The sequence below is a fragment of the Xiphophorus hellerii genome, chromosome 12, assembly GCF_003331165.1.
Source record: "Xiphophorus hellerii strain 12219 chromosome 12, Xiphophorus_hellerii-4.1, whole genome shotgun sequence".
In the NCBI taxonomy this organism is placed as follows: Eukaryota; Metazoa; Chordata; class Actinopteri; order Cyprinodontiformes; family Poeciliidae; genus Xiphophorus; species Xiphophorus hellerii.
In genome coordinates this window covers 2,950,471-2,964,702 of record NC_045683.1, presented here as the reverse complement: position 1 = coordinate 2,964,702, position 14,232 = coordinate 2,950,471, and the positions used below count along the sequence as shown (strand labels likewise).

The following is a 14,232-nucleotide window of genomic DNA, read 5'->3' as shown; positions in this document are numbered from 1 at the left end:
GTAGTGTTACTCTTACTTGAGAACAATTTTTGAATAGTCCATCCACCTCTAGTTCTTAAATATATATATATATTTAAGAATATATATATATATATATATATGCTAGCTTGGTGCTCTTGGGGGGTCCCTCGTGGTGTAGGGGCCCTAAACAGCTTTGGGCTGGCCCTGGACAGAATTAAAACCCATTGTTGTCTTTGTGTAAAATCCCTTATGTTTGTATTTTATTATTGAGTATAGAAGGTGAACTTATCCCTGGATGAGGTGACATGCTTGTTGACAGTCATTTGTCCCAGCCCGGGTTAGATAATCCGGTCTGGGGCCAAGATGGTGACCTCAGGCTGACGTGAGGCTCCGGGTCCCTCCCATCCTGCGATGCTCCTCCGCGGCTTTGCCTGCCTGCCTGCAGTCTGGCTCTGAGAGAGACAACAACATTCCCACAAGGAGAAAACTAGCAACCCACCAGCTCGGTCATACACCGCTACACCCGTTGTTTGTTTTTTATCGAAAACGGAACGACGGAAGACTACGTCGGACAAGGTAAAGCGGATAAATGCTGATTTTTGTTGTTTGAACCGCGGGTGGGTGAGGAGAAAAGGCTCCACTAACCACCATCGAGTCGGAGGCTGAAAAAATGCTATGATGCAGTCTGAACCGAAAAACACAGCTTCGGTTTCCAAACTTCATAATATGTTATTAAGGGTGAAATCATTTCCGTTTACAATGAAGTAAATGACGCTTTAATGGAAAGGTGACCCTAAAATTAGCTTGTGGCGTTACGTGTTTTCAGTATGAAGGCTCGTTCTAACGGTTTGACACAACATCACCATCTTCATCGATGTTTAACTGTGTATGTTCGGATTAAATATGGCCGCCATCTGCTCTGAATTACATTGTAATTGGTAAGGTTTATATTTATGCAATGTATGTTTGTTGGTGGCGCAGAGTTTGCCCCTTCAGCGGCCTTGTCCTCTCTGTTATCTCCATATTGATCCCACATTACTGGAATCATCCTCAGCAACACGCGTCACGTTCGAAAGAACGTACCAGTACGACTTCCGCTCTGGCCGTTCAAAATAAAAGCATTTCAAATTCTATCATTGTTTTTGTCTTTTGGGAGGGATTCTATGCTTTATTTTTGTTCTAAAGATTAATATGAATTATTATCTTTGCGGGTTTTTAAAAAAGTGATTATATTAAGTAAAATAGTACATTTTAGGCAAAGCAGCACACACCAAAGTATTTTTTAAGGTATTTTCTAACTTCCTTGCAGTAAGATAACTGAATGACTGAGTACATATAGTTTTTTTACTATAAAAAAAGCGTAAAAAAACATGCTGTTTCATATAGGTATTTAATGAAGTGTGCTTTTTTGAAAAAATCTGAAAACCTCACATAGTAACTGCATTTAATATTTTAAAATTTATCTTTTGATGCTTTCATGAAACCAAAAATAATGAAGTAAACAATCTCTACAATACTATTAGTTTTTGGGATTCATTATTTGGATTTCATTGATATTATTCAATAAGATAAATCTCCATTCCTACACACCAATGTAGGTTTTACTGGCAGATAAAGACTTTTTATTTTGACTTTTTGTGCCCTCAAAAAGGCCAGTTCTTTCTACATTAAACACTATAAATACAATTTATGCAGATGTGTATCTAAGAGGGCGTTTGTTGGTCTTGTTGACTGTATTGGTTATATGGCAGGTATGTCAAATCTGTAAAAAATACAATAAAAATATTGATGGGAAAAAAACACTATAAATACAGTTATGCATGTTTGTTTTTTGCATGAACAAAGTAGGGTTTTCAGTTTTGATGCATTAAAGGTGCAAGCCAAACAAAAAAATAGAAAAGAAAATATGTTACATTATCTGTCAACAGTACAATCTGGTCTAATTTAAGAAGTGTACCCAATAAGTAATACTTTAAGAGACCAAGGCCTTGTTTAAAAAATATTTTTAAGCTTTTATTTTGAAGACTGAAGGCCTGTTCTTCCTGTTTTGTCCCATCTGGTTTCTTGTTGTCTTTTACAGAGAGTATGGTGGGGATGCAGATTACTCTGATCTAAATAACAGCGTTATGTTTGTGACAGGGATGCAGGATTAGCATTTAAGCTCTGATATCTGATTCCCATCAGATGGATCATCTGTGTAAACGGCTGAAATGATATTATTATTTTTCCTTTAGGGAGTGACTGTGACTGCTCAGATTTAATTTCCTGCTCTTTTTTTAATCTAGGCTTTGTTTTGTTTTTTCTTGAAGTATTTTCATATCAAATTGTAGGAGTGTTGAGTCTGTAAAGCGTCTTATCCCGTTGCCTGTGTTACTCTGTGCTGTTAAAGACAATTAAATAATCTCAGGAAGAATGCAGCGAAATAAAAGAAGGTGATCCTGTTATATAAACTGTTTTTGTTCTGGGCTGGGCTGCATTTTGTAGCCCTTCTCACCATTTGACATTGTTGCCCGTCTTTCATTGTTAGATGATTTTTGTTTGTCTCTCAAGTGTAAACTGAATAAGCTAGAATTTCATTATTTTGTATTATTTTCCTTTTACGTTTTTGACTTTTTTACAGTGGCAAAAGATGCATTTAAAGCCATTAAAAAATTTTTAGGACAGAGTACATTATGCTTTTTATTCTTCTGGATTGAAAATTGTAATACAAAACTAAAACATATGACCTCCACAGTGAACAACATCAATGTGCTTCATTTAGAGGCTCAAACTAGACAAATAACATTCCCCAAAGTAACCCGGATAGGAGAGGATTGCAATAATTGATGCCTGAAGACTGAAATCCATGGATGACAACCTCTGCATCTTCAGATGATTTTGATTTCAAAATTGGATTTCATAAAGTATTTTAAATTTGGTTAAAGAAAACCAAATTTAGAAGCAAAATCTTCACATTTGGCAATGCAGAGGTTCTCATCCACAGATTTCAGACATCATCGTTTATTCCAAAGGTGTCCTTCCTAGGTTATATTTGGGAATGTTATTTGCTGCTTGTTTGAGGTTTTACTTCCATGAGACCTAAATATTGCATTTAGCATGAAAATTGAAACTTCAGAACTCGTAAAATCTATTAGCCAACAATTATTTCACTCTAAACAGTTATTTGAGATATAAATATTGTACAAACTGATGTTGCTATGACAATATATTTGCAACATTGGTGAATCTCATCCTCTGAAGGTTTTAAAGCTAAACTACTTTATTTATTAATGTTCTGTTTGTTTTTATACTGTATTGTTTTATTGAGATTTTTTTAAATTTCTAGTACTTTTTCAGCCTTTTCAGTTTTTTCAAGTTATTTTACTATAATTACTCACAAAAGACTAAATAAACTATTAGGTTTACATATCCCAGGCCAATCATTATTTCTCTTTCTAGTTGAGTTCCTGACAGGATTTATATGTAAATATAGGGCTGGACAATAAATCAATAAAATATATATAGCGATAGATATGGCAATCAATATTAATAGATATTTTTGAATATTGAATGTTCAATATAATTATCGATGAAATGCTTATATCGTGATACGTTTTTCAGTCATGTTGTCCAGCCCTGTTTAAATATAAACCCAAGTTCCTCCAGAACTAAAACGGGAATAAAGCTCCGGCTCAAACTGATGTCTTTTGACGGTGACTCAGCTGTTGTGCATCAGCTGCATACATGTCAGTCACCAAGCGCGCTGAGTTTGTGTCTGGGTTTTAATTAGCCGTCCTTCCCGTCTCCAACACTGGCTTGTTTGTTTAACCAACGACCATGTGGAGCAAAGCCTGCTGTTATAGCAGAAATATTACACCACATGCAATTATACTTTGCATAATTTTGCCAATTTGTGTCAAATAAAGCTGAGTAAATTTACTGGCATCCTTGAGGCTGGAAATACACTCAAACTAGCCATCCTAATGCAAAAAATGTTTTAACTTAAAAATTAAAACAAGGGGCATTCATAATTATGGACAAAATAAGCAATAAATGAATTAATCACACGATGAATTAAAACAAGGCAGTAATTTCTATTTCCATGATTTATTGCTTTTCTCTTTTCTCTCTTTCTACCAAAAACTGGAGGACAAAAGTTTTCAGTCTGGTGTTTTGGTCTCAACTAGCCTTTTTTTTGAAGGACAGTTTTGTTTACTGAGACATCACAATTCACTTTATTTGTTGTTTTCTTTATTTATTCTGGATATTTAAAATGTCTTCCAGTTCCAGTGTTAGATGTTTTTTATCATTTAAAGTTTATTGATATCTGACAATATGTTTGCATTATTATTTGTTATAATTACAGGTCAAATAATAAGTCCTTAGTAGTGTGACATTTCTCACATTTCCAATCGAATTCAAAATTACTCCAGGTATGTTATTTGTAGTTCAAAGCATTTTGGCTCTTATTGTGAAGGGCTGCTTACTTAGCATTAGCTGTTAGCAGCTGCTGGTGGAGGGGACATGATCTTCCTGCTTTATCAGATTGCAGATCCATTTTACTAGCTAAAAATATTGTCAATGAAAGAAGATAAGTGTTGGGTTGATTTTGCTGTCTGAGACTGAAAGCCGTTTTAAAAGGGCATTATTATGTGTTTTACAGGCACATAGTGCCATTTTATACCATTATTAAGTAACTATGTTATCTTTAGTTGTTATAAAAATGCTGTATATATCAAATATGACTTAAAAGAAATTTAACTTTCTGATTTAACATCTTGAAATTGGGCCTCTGTCTCTTTTAAAACTCCTACTCTTTCTGAAACTCTGCCTTCAGGAAGTCATCACAACATGACTCCTCAATTGACCCTTTAACAAAGTTTTTATCAGCGTTGCAATGAGATGTTTGCTAATTGCTCCTGGCTAGTCTGAAGGAGCTGGTGGGGGGAATGGTTGCCATGGAGATTAAAATACTTCTCAAACATGCATTTAAGAATCAGGTATGTTTTTGATGAGGAAATAATATGATGTAAAGTTAGAAAAACTTTGATTTTACATGATACGGCCCCTTTAAGAAAAGCTACACTGGAAATGTTACAACCTGAAATGAGAATTCCTCAAAGAACAGATTCTTTTAGTTTCTTCAAAATCTAATCAAACTGTTCTTATAATCATTAAATGTGTTCATTTTCTGGTCCCTTTAGATTGATTTTTCCTGTAAAAATTTCAATATGTCTGCTTTGACCATCAGTGGCCGTCTAAACTGGGTTTTTCCCAACAAAGAAGTTCCTGTTCTAAATTAGGGCTGGTGGTGCAGCCAGTTCTCCACTGGTTCTATAAAAGAAACCCACCAAAGAACCACAACCCAGAGAGCCATGTTGGAGCCAAGTCATTACGTCACTAAAAATGCCTCAAATGTAAATGTTAGATACAGTTATTTAGATAAATAAGAGCAAATATGACCTAATACACAATGTCTAATTTATAAATGCTGTTTTAGAAAGCGAGCAGGGATTGTTAATGCAGCATTATTTTTCTCGTTGGTATTTATTAACCGTCATGCAAACAGAAGGAACACACTGAATTCAATAACTCTTCCTTGCGATATTAAAAGAGCTGTCAGTGTTTATAAACAGAGCTGTAGACAATGTTTATAGATTCAGCTGATAATAGAAACTGTGATGCGTCGAGTCTCATTTAATAGTCTGATTTAATGCTTTTGTTTTGGTTTTGATTATCAGCTTCATTTAAAAATGCCATTTTCATAAATTAGCTTGTGTTGTGGGAAACTGTAGCTCATTTAAGCATCTGAAATATGCTTAAATGAGTATTGATTTATTTTTATTTTTTTCATTTATATGTATTTATTATTTTTTAAACATTTTACTAAGTTGCATGTAATTAATTTATTGACTTAAGCATTAGACAGTAAAAATATCCTTAAATTAGAATTGGTTTATTTTTCAGTTTATTAGTACTTTTTTTTTCTTTTAATTTATTAAATTCAACTTTTTTTTTTAAACTTAGGAGTTAGTGGGCAAAAATAATTTTAAAAACACATTAATTCTATAAAATATTGTTGAACTATTATAACTTGGAGCTGCAAAGCTTCCCAGCTCAGCTTCAGGAACCATTCATCCTGATTTTCTGTTTCTTGGTTTGCGTTTTTTGGTCGAATCTTCCTGCGTCAGTGTCCGCTGAGCTAATCACTGTGGCGTTACAGGATTAGTGCCTCGGCAGCGTTCAGCCAGAGACCTTTTCCTGAACCATTTCCGCGTCAGTGTGTCGGCCAACGTGCCTCCTCTCCGCTCCGTTCAGCTGTTCTTCAGCGGCTCTCTGGTTATGTAACCGAGGGCCTCCAGAGGTTTGCATGTCTGTCTTTGGAAACGTCTCGGTGAGGGCTGCGATGTTAATCTGCAGTGTCAGGATCTCCGCTTTTCAGCGCCACTGTGTTCAGATATGATTCATGCCCTGTTGCGTTTTTTATTTTTTTTCTCCTGAGCATTGATTTTCTCTTATCAGCAGCAGAGGTTGATAAATAAAGTCTACATCTGACTGAGTCTGGCTCCAGAGTTGGTAGTAGCTAGTTACAGTTACTCAATTACATTTACTTGAATAACTTTTCTGAAAGAAAATTTACTCTTAGGAGTATTTTTATTACACTTTTATTTGAGTATTTTTATTAAGAAGTAATAAAATTTTCATTCAGTGGATTATCTACCCACTGAATGACCTAAAATTCAGACACACACCTTAAAAACTAGATAAGTACACCTTCGTTTCGTACATATTTTACATATTGGCTCGTTTATGTAATTTTTAAATATTAAATGATTGATAATTTGATCAGTTACTCAGTATTTGAGTAGACATTTTACCACATACTAGTTTCATAAGAGAAAACGCGGGCTTAAACAACCAAGAACAAAACAATTAGTTCCACGACTTTTACGTTTGAAAAGAAGCAGAAAGAAGTGAACACTTATTTAATCCTACCCCTTGCCTCAGTTTAATGAAATATATTGCTTACAGACTCAATAATTAACAAAAACCTTTTAATAAAAACCATGTTTTGGTATTCATGTACCTGTTTAATATACTGTGTTAACAACTAACAAAAAATTGCATTACGTAAACAAAATTATTACAAACTAACACTAAAAACAAGACAAGAAAATTTACAGATAATAATAATAATAATAATAATAATAATAATAATAATAATTGTAAATAACAACCGGACATACAGCAGCTCTTTGCCAATGCACACCCTATAAATTCTTCATAATTTGTGTTAAATAACAACAAATAACATTTTAAAACTTGGTGATAAAGTTCCTGAAGTAAATGGATTTTTCAAAAATATTCAGATTTTTTAAATGGGTCTTTCCAGTGTTTCATTTGCTGATTATTCATTGAGCTTCTTTAGAAATGTCGACTGTAGACGCTGACATTAGCGTTAGCGTCTGTGCTGCTGCTACATGTTTAGCATCGAGATGCTAAATTAGGCTTGAATAGCTTCGCTGATAGGCTAACTCCTTTTAGCACAACTTGAACACAACAATTGTAATTTCCGTCGTCAGATCAGATCATTTTTAGGAGCAGAAATTAACAAAAAAAAGCGTCTTTGTCGTCAATCTCTGTTCGCGGCTGTCGCTTGTGCGTCAGATTTACAGGCAAACCAGAAATATGAATATAGGAACCTTTGAATGGAAAAAAAAAGTGATTAATTGTGTTTAAAAAATGTAAGCTGTAAGGATTTGGTTTTCTCTGTGTTGATTTGAGTTTTTCTGTGTGTTTATTTTGGGTTTCTGTCTCCTGTCTACCCCTTGATTGTCCCCAGGTGTGTCTTGTTCTGTGATTACCCTCTGTATTTATGTCACCTGTGTCTTTGTCGGGTCCTTGTGGTACCAGTCTTGTCAAGCTGTCTGTGCTACCAGTTGCTACCAACTCTGAGCGTTAAATGTCGGCTTATCTGTTCTGCCTGGATTTTGGATTTCGTAACTGCATTTCACCATTAAATCATCTTTAATTCACTTCAACCTGGCTCCTACAACCGCACCTCATGACAGAAATCTATATAGCTCAAAATGAATGCGTTAAATCCCGTCTCTACTGCAAATGTATTGATATTTCTAGCAATGCTTGTTTTAAAGATATTGTGGCTGTGCTTCCTAGCATCTATAAATCTAGTTCCTTCTTTACAAAAAACTCACACAAATGAACAGGTTTTTCCCACCAGCTTTGAAGCTTAATTGTTTTCCTGAGTCTCTGATTGCACTGCTGCTATGTTTTAAAGCTGCCCTGACAACTGTTTGGTGGCGCTGTGTGTGTGTGTGTTTTTATGTGAATACACCCCGGCCTGCTCTGTATTTCAGGCTCGTTTGTCAGACTGAAAGAGCGCTACGAGCTGCAGGGACTTCATTAATAACCCGTTCACATTCTCTTTGTGTTGCTCAGTTGAAGAGAACAGAACGGTCCAACAGGAAGTTCACCTCAGTGTGCAAACTGTACAAGTTTGAGAAACGGTGCTTTAAAACTTTAAAAACATTTTACATTTTTATTCACCAATCAGTGGTTATATAGAACAAACATGACAGACTAACAAAAAGAGGCATTGGCAAAAAACGGCAACAAAAATAAAATAACCAACAAAACATTTAAATTGATATATTCAGGACAAAGACAAATAAAAACAATAAAATTGTTTAACATGTGGGTTATGACATACTTTTTTAAAACTTTTGGCAATTTCCTGATTTACTTTATTTTCTTTTTCTCAAAAGCACATTTTACTGTTTTCACTTGTTTTTCCAAATATATATTATATAACATACTGCAAATAAAAGATTTGTTGTCTTGTGGCAACAGTTCACATTCCCACTGAACAATAATAGTTAAACTACCATACTTATATTTTTAACAATCTTTATTTTTAATGACGACTAACTCTTCATTTTTGGTTCATTTCCTTTAGACACAAAAGAGAGTTTTTTGGAGAAAAAAATTGAAATATTATGAACCAATTGTTTTATTTTAAATGACATTATTCACTTCAGTCTTAAAGTTTCAAATCAAATAATAATCAATTTAATGAAACTTTAATCCTTACAAAAAAGGAAAAAATAATTAAAAAAAAAGCCCCAAAAAGTAATTTTGAATTCTAAAAGGTTTTTTGTCTTTAAAAAGATAGAAAAAGTTCCTTGTTTTTTGTTTGTTTGTTTTTTTTTTTCAGAAAATTTCTGAGCTTATTCTCAAAGTTTCTGAGTTTTTGGCAGAAAATGCTGCTTTTTTTCCTAAATTGACCCTAATACACAATATCAGATGTTGCACGTTTACTGTATTAAAAGAAAGACGTGTAGTTTTCAGTTTCTTTTGGGCTCGATTGAATAAATTTATTTTCAGTAATAAGAACAGAATTTGGGTAACTTTCTTTCAAAACGGTCGCTATATTTACCCAAGTTTAAGAAAGAATAAAAGCTGATTTCGTTGCAGCAAAGCTGGCTTTTCCGTAAAAGTCTCTGGATAAACTTGGTTTTACCTTTTGTCAAAACTTGGTTATAAAAAGACAAATTATTTTTGTTGTATTTTACATTTTCCAGTACAAGAAAATTATTTTTACCCTGATTACAAATTAAAAGTCTCCATCTGCATTTCAAGGCCAAATTTCATTTCTGAATTCCAGCTGGGGGCCGCACAAAATCAATCCAAGGGCTACAAAAGGCCCCCAGGCCGCACTTTGGATCCCCTGATCTAAAGCGAACTCTTGCTGGATATGAGTTAATATCCCCGCCTGCTGGTGGCGCCAGCACTTGGTGGCATTAGTTATGCAAGCTTTTGGAAGCTTCTCAAGTTCAGGCAGACAAACAGCAGAGGAGGGAAGCTGCTGTTAATCCTGGAGGGGAAATCTGGGATCGAGGTCATGTTTTCATCTTCAGCTGCCTGAGAGCACGCAAACATCCCCGGGGTTGACCCGGATCTCTCAGGGTCGGGTTGTTTTCGTTAAGCACCAAACCAATCAGTTGAAGATTTAAACCTGCAGCAACTTTTATTTTAAGAAATAAACTGCTACCATGTCATGACAGTTTGGTATGAGAGAGATAATCTGTGAAAAAATCGATCTCAGTCTGAGCAAAAGTAACCAATCAGAGCCAGGAGGACGGTGTTAGCGCTGTCAATCATTCTCATGTACATGCTGTTCAATGTGCTAATGGTGGGGAAACAATTTACCATTACAGGAAAACCACTTATTTGCCATCATTGGTGGCTATGCTAACTGGCCTGAGCATTCACCACAAGTTATGCTAGCTGTAGCGCAGTAGAGAGCAATTCTAAGGGTGATTGACAGCGCTAAGACCTGCCTCCTGGCTCTGATTGGTCTTTTTTTTTTAGTTAACACTGGGAGAAGGTAGAGAAACTCATAGATTATCTGTCTCATACCATACTGCTACACTATATTTTATATAATTATTTTTAGTATTAAAATTGTTTTAAGTAAAAAGTATACTTTAATTTAAAAAATAATCTTTTTTATAATTTGTTTAAATAGATTTTGTCTTTTGTAAAAAAAATTATAATTTTGAAATTAAAAAATATTTTCTAAAACTATTTTCAGTAAAAAAAATATTTTTTATGAAAACAAACATTTTTTTAAGTAAAAAAATATTTTTCTATAACATTTTTTAAAATAAAAGTGACATACTCCAGTTCTGAGGGTACAAAAAGCAAAATATTTTATGATACAACCTACAATGTTGATTTTTAAAAGATAACTCTTTGATTTTTATTTTGTTTGGTTTAGAAATCACAGGATTGTCATCATATCATCGTAAACTCCGGGGGTTTATCTACTTGGCATCCATCTATGGTCAACCTAACTTCTCCATTTTGTCCCAGTTGTACTAAGTTGTGACGAAGCCTTCAGGAATGTTAAATTACAGCGTTTCATCTGATCAGCTCCTCCCTCCAGAGGTCTTCAGCAGTGTTTTGGTGAACGGGAGCAGCGAACAAAAGCTGCATTCATCTCCAGCAGAGGGAGGATGTGCAGGCAGACAGATACAGACAGTTCCTCTGTGACAGGAGGAGGAGAGGCAGCATGGCGTTCACACAGAGCAGGATGGAGGAATGACTGGAGGAATGACGGATTTAAAGCCACATTCACATCAGAAAACACCCGGTTCTGGCTAACAGGGACATTCTGATCATTTCAGATTATTCTAATGGGGAAGACTTTGGGTCATCCATCCGTCCGTTCATCCATCGCTCCTTAACTTTGAGTTTTGAATGTCTGGAATATCAACAGGAAACGGTCTGTGGGAATCCTGAAGTTATTTTCTGTCCCTGCTTTTACACAAGAGGTCTGCTGTTATTTTTATTTCACAGATTTAACTGGACTATATCTGTAGATGATAAGAACTCCGTGAATCATGTCCATCACCCGCCGGTCTGGACGTGTAAATTGGCTTTTCCTGGTGAGGAAGTGCTGCCTGCTCTCCCATCGCTGCTCATATATTCCTGGAAGTGCAGCCCTGATGATATAAGTGGGAGGATGTCCTTTGTTTCAGCTTTGCTTCCTCATCCTGCACAGCTCCATAAATAGGCCAGCTTCCCACCCTGTGCTCATAGAAACCGGATTCCTTATTCACTAAAACTTTTTACTTAAATTAATTCTTATTTAACAGTTTTTCCATTAGACTAAGCAAAGCCTTTTATTCCCCACCCCATACAGTTGAGTTGTTGAAAGAGCTAGTTGCTTCTCTAAGCTGAGCTTCTCTAAATCTACTTTGTTGGTCTTTTGTATTTGAGTGGTTTCTTGCTAAATCTTTCCCTTTGTCCAAACAGTCTCTTGTATTTCTTCTTTTTTTCTGAAGACATTCTTGTTGGCATTTTGAGGTTTACGAACAGTAGTTACGCTAATATATTATTTTTAATGAGAAGAATATTTTTCTGGCCAGCATTACACTCTGCAAAAACACAAAATCTTACTGAGTACTTTTGGTCTTCTTTCTACTGCAAATATCTTAACATAAAATAACATGAAATTAACTTACGAGTAACTTTTCAGCCAGATATAGGCGCTTGTTTTAAGTAAATATTTCCTTAGTATTGATAAAACTTACAAGTTCCATTGGCCGATAACGTCACCTAACGATACATTTTTTCCATGTTGTAAGTGAAATAATCTGCTACAACTTTTTCATCAATGTTAAGGAATTATTGACTTAAACTCAGCTCATATAAATTACTGTAAAGTTACTTGTAAGTTACTTTTGTATTATTTCAAATGTACAAAAATGTTTGCACTAGAAATTAGACAAAAAATAGTTGGTAAGATTTTGTGTTTTTGCCGTGCCAGCAAGGTGTACTTATCTAGTTTTTAGCTACAAGTTTTAGCAATTAGCATGCTAACTGAGGACTTTAAGGCCTGCAGGCCACATCCTGCAGCTCACAGTACATTAGTTTTAGGTCTGTAAGACAGTTTATTATAAGTTACGTATTTTAAGTTTGTTTCCTGTACAGTGAACCTCCTGGTATTTGCGGGGTATAAACACTGCGCGTGCTAGAAGCTAAAATCCACTTGACACCTTCTTTAAAAATCCGTATAATTTTCTATTTTAATTCTTCAAAGAACAAATTCACCACTCTGTCAGAAACAACCGATCAGAACCAGGAGGAAGGTCTTTGCACTGTCAATCAACCTTGTGTACAAGATGCTCACACCTTCCCCCTTGCTTTATGCTACACTACAGCTGGTTCACCACAACAGTGCCTGTCATGAATGCTAGGGGTAGCTTAGCCAGTAATAGCTTAGCTTCCTGTAACGGTAAGTTGTTTTTCCACCACTGTCACATTTAGCAGTGAGTACCCAAGGTTGATTGGCAGCATTTAGACCCTCTTCTTGTCTCCGATTGGTTGTTTTTGACCGGTGCATTTCTTCAGGCGGCACTGGAGGAAGGTGGAGTAGCTCTATCTTTTCAAGATGTCTCATATTTGTCACAATATATGGACAGTGTTATTAAATATGTAAGAAAAACATTTTCTGTAAAAGTTACATGCTGTGGCTTTAATCCGTTTTTGAGTCAAAACATCAATGACTTACCTATTTAAATCACTAACCCTGTAATCTTCTCGTAACCACTCTTCATTATATGTCCAAGCACACATTATGCAACCATACTTTCTGCCCCAGCAGCTAATCTCTTAAGCCCCTTTTGGGTTTCCTCTGTCAAGCATTGTCTTGCTCATTAAGCTAATACTGGTACATCCTGCTAAGAGAAAAATCAGTGGGCCAAGACGCATTAAAACTGGTTGAAATGAGCTAAATAAATGGGTGAGTTATTCACGGTTTTGGATGGATGTTTTGTGGAGGATTCGCTTCTTTATTCAAAGCCGAGTCTTTGCTAATAAGGTCATCCAACTGGAGAACCATTCCAGTTGTTATACTGGTGTTAGCATGCTAACATTAAAACCTGCAGGTGTAGGTAGGGGAAAAAAGTCAAAGTAACAAGGCAGCAGTTATAAAGCTTAATCTGAAATATTAATAATGTAAGAGGGGGGAAAATAAATCAATGATTGTTGATTGGATGAGACTGAAATTTTTTTTATATAGCTATTGCAATCTGTTATGTTCATCTACAGTATATAAAATATAGCATGTAATTATCCACAGGTGACTTGTCTCTTCAGGGTTTTGTATTGATGTTGTAGGAGAGAACTGATTGCAGGGTATTATGAAAGTGGTCTTATTTTACCCGGCAACAGAGACGATGATGATGATGTTGGTAAGGGAGATGGTGTCTGTGTTTCAGCGTGTCTGTGCTGTTGAGGCGGTGATATGTGAATGAGATCATAGTCCTGTTAGAGAGTCAGCTGCTTGGTGTTTATCACGTGATGCTGACTCACTCTGTCCACATTTAAACACTTCATGCTTGTAGGTTTGTGTAGCTCAGGAACTCCTAGAGGACTCAAATGTTTCGATGCATCCCTTCTCCAACTAACACACCTGAGTTCCCTCATCAGCAGTTAGCCGCTCAGCGCTGCAGAGGTCCGTTAATGCTCCGATCAGGCCTTTACTCGTTTTATTGTGCAGAATCATGGGCAAGATTTTGCTCATATTTAACAAAAAGAAGTAACAATCATTGAACAAAAAATGTGGCCTACGTTTGTTTTTTTAATCAATCTCAAAGTTAAGGAATTACAATGAATGCATTAAAGCACATGTCCCTAAACTAGGGATGCTCTACATATCGCCATCAATAAAATACTTATTCCATTGGCAAATTATTTCACTTA

The 14,232-nt window shown here is 35.5% G+C and overlaps 1 protein-coding gene across 2 annotated transcripts in view; it reads left to right on the top strand.

Moving 5' to 3' along the window:
- The first annotated feature begins 360 nt into the window (after window positions 1-360).
- rusc2 (RUN and SH3 domain containing 2) overlaps window positions 361-14,232 on the top strand; it is a 31,690-nt gene continuing 17,818 nt past the window's right edge. For both annotated transcript variants that reach the window (XM_032578203.1, XM_032578202.1), the window contains exon 1: window positions 361-537. The gene's annotated coding sequence lies outside the window, so the exon portion shown is untranslated. The remainder of the gene's footprint in view (window positions 538-14,232) is intronic.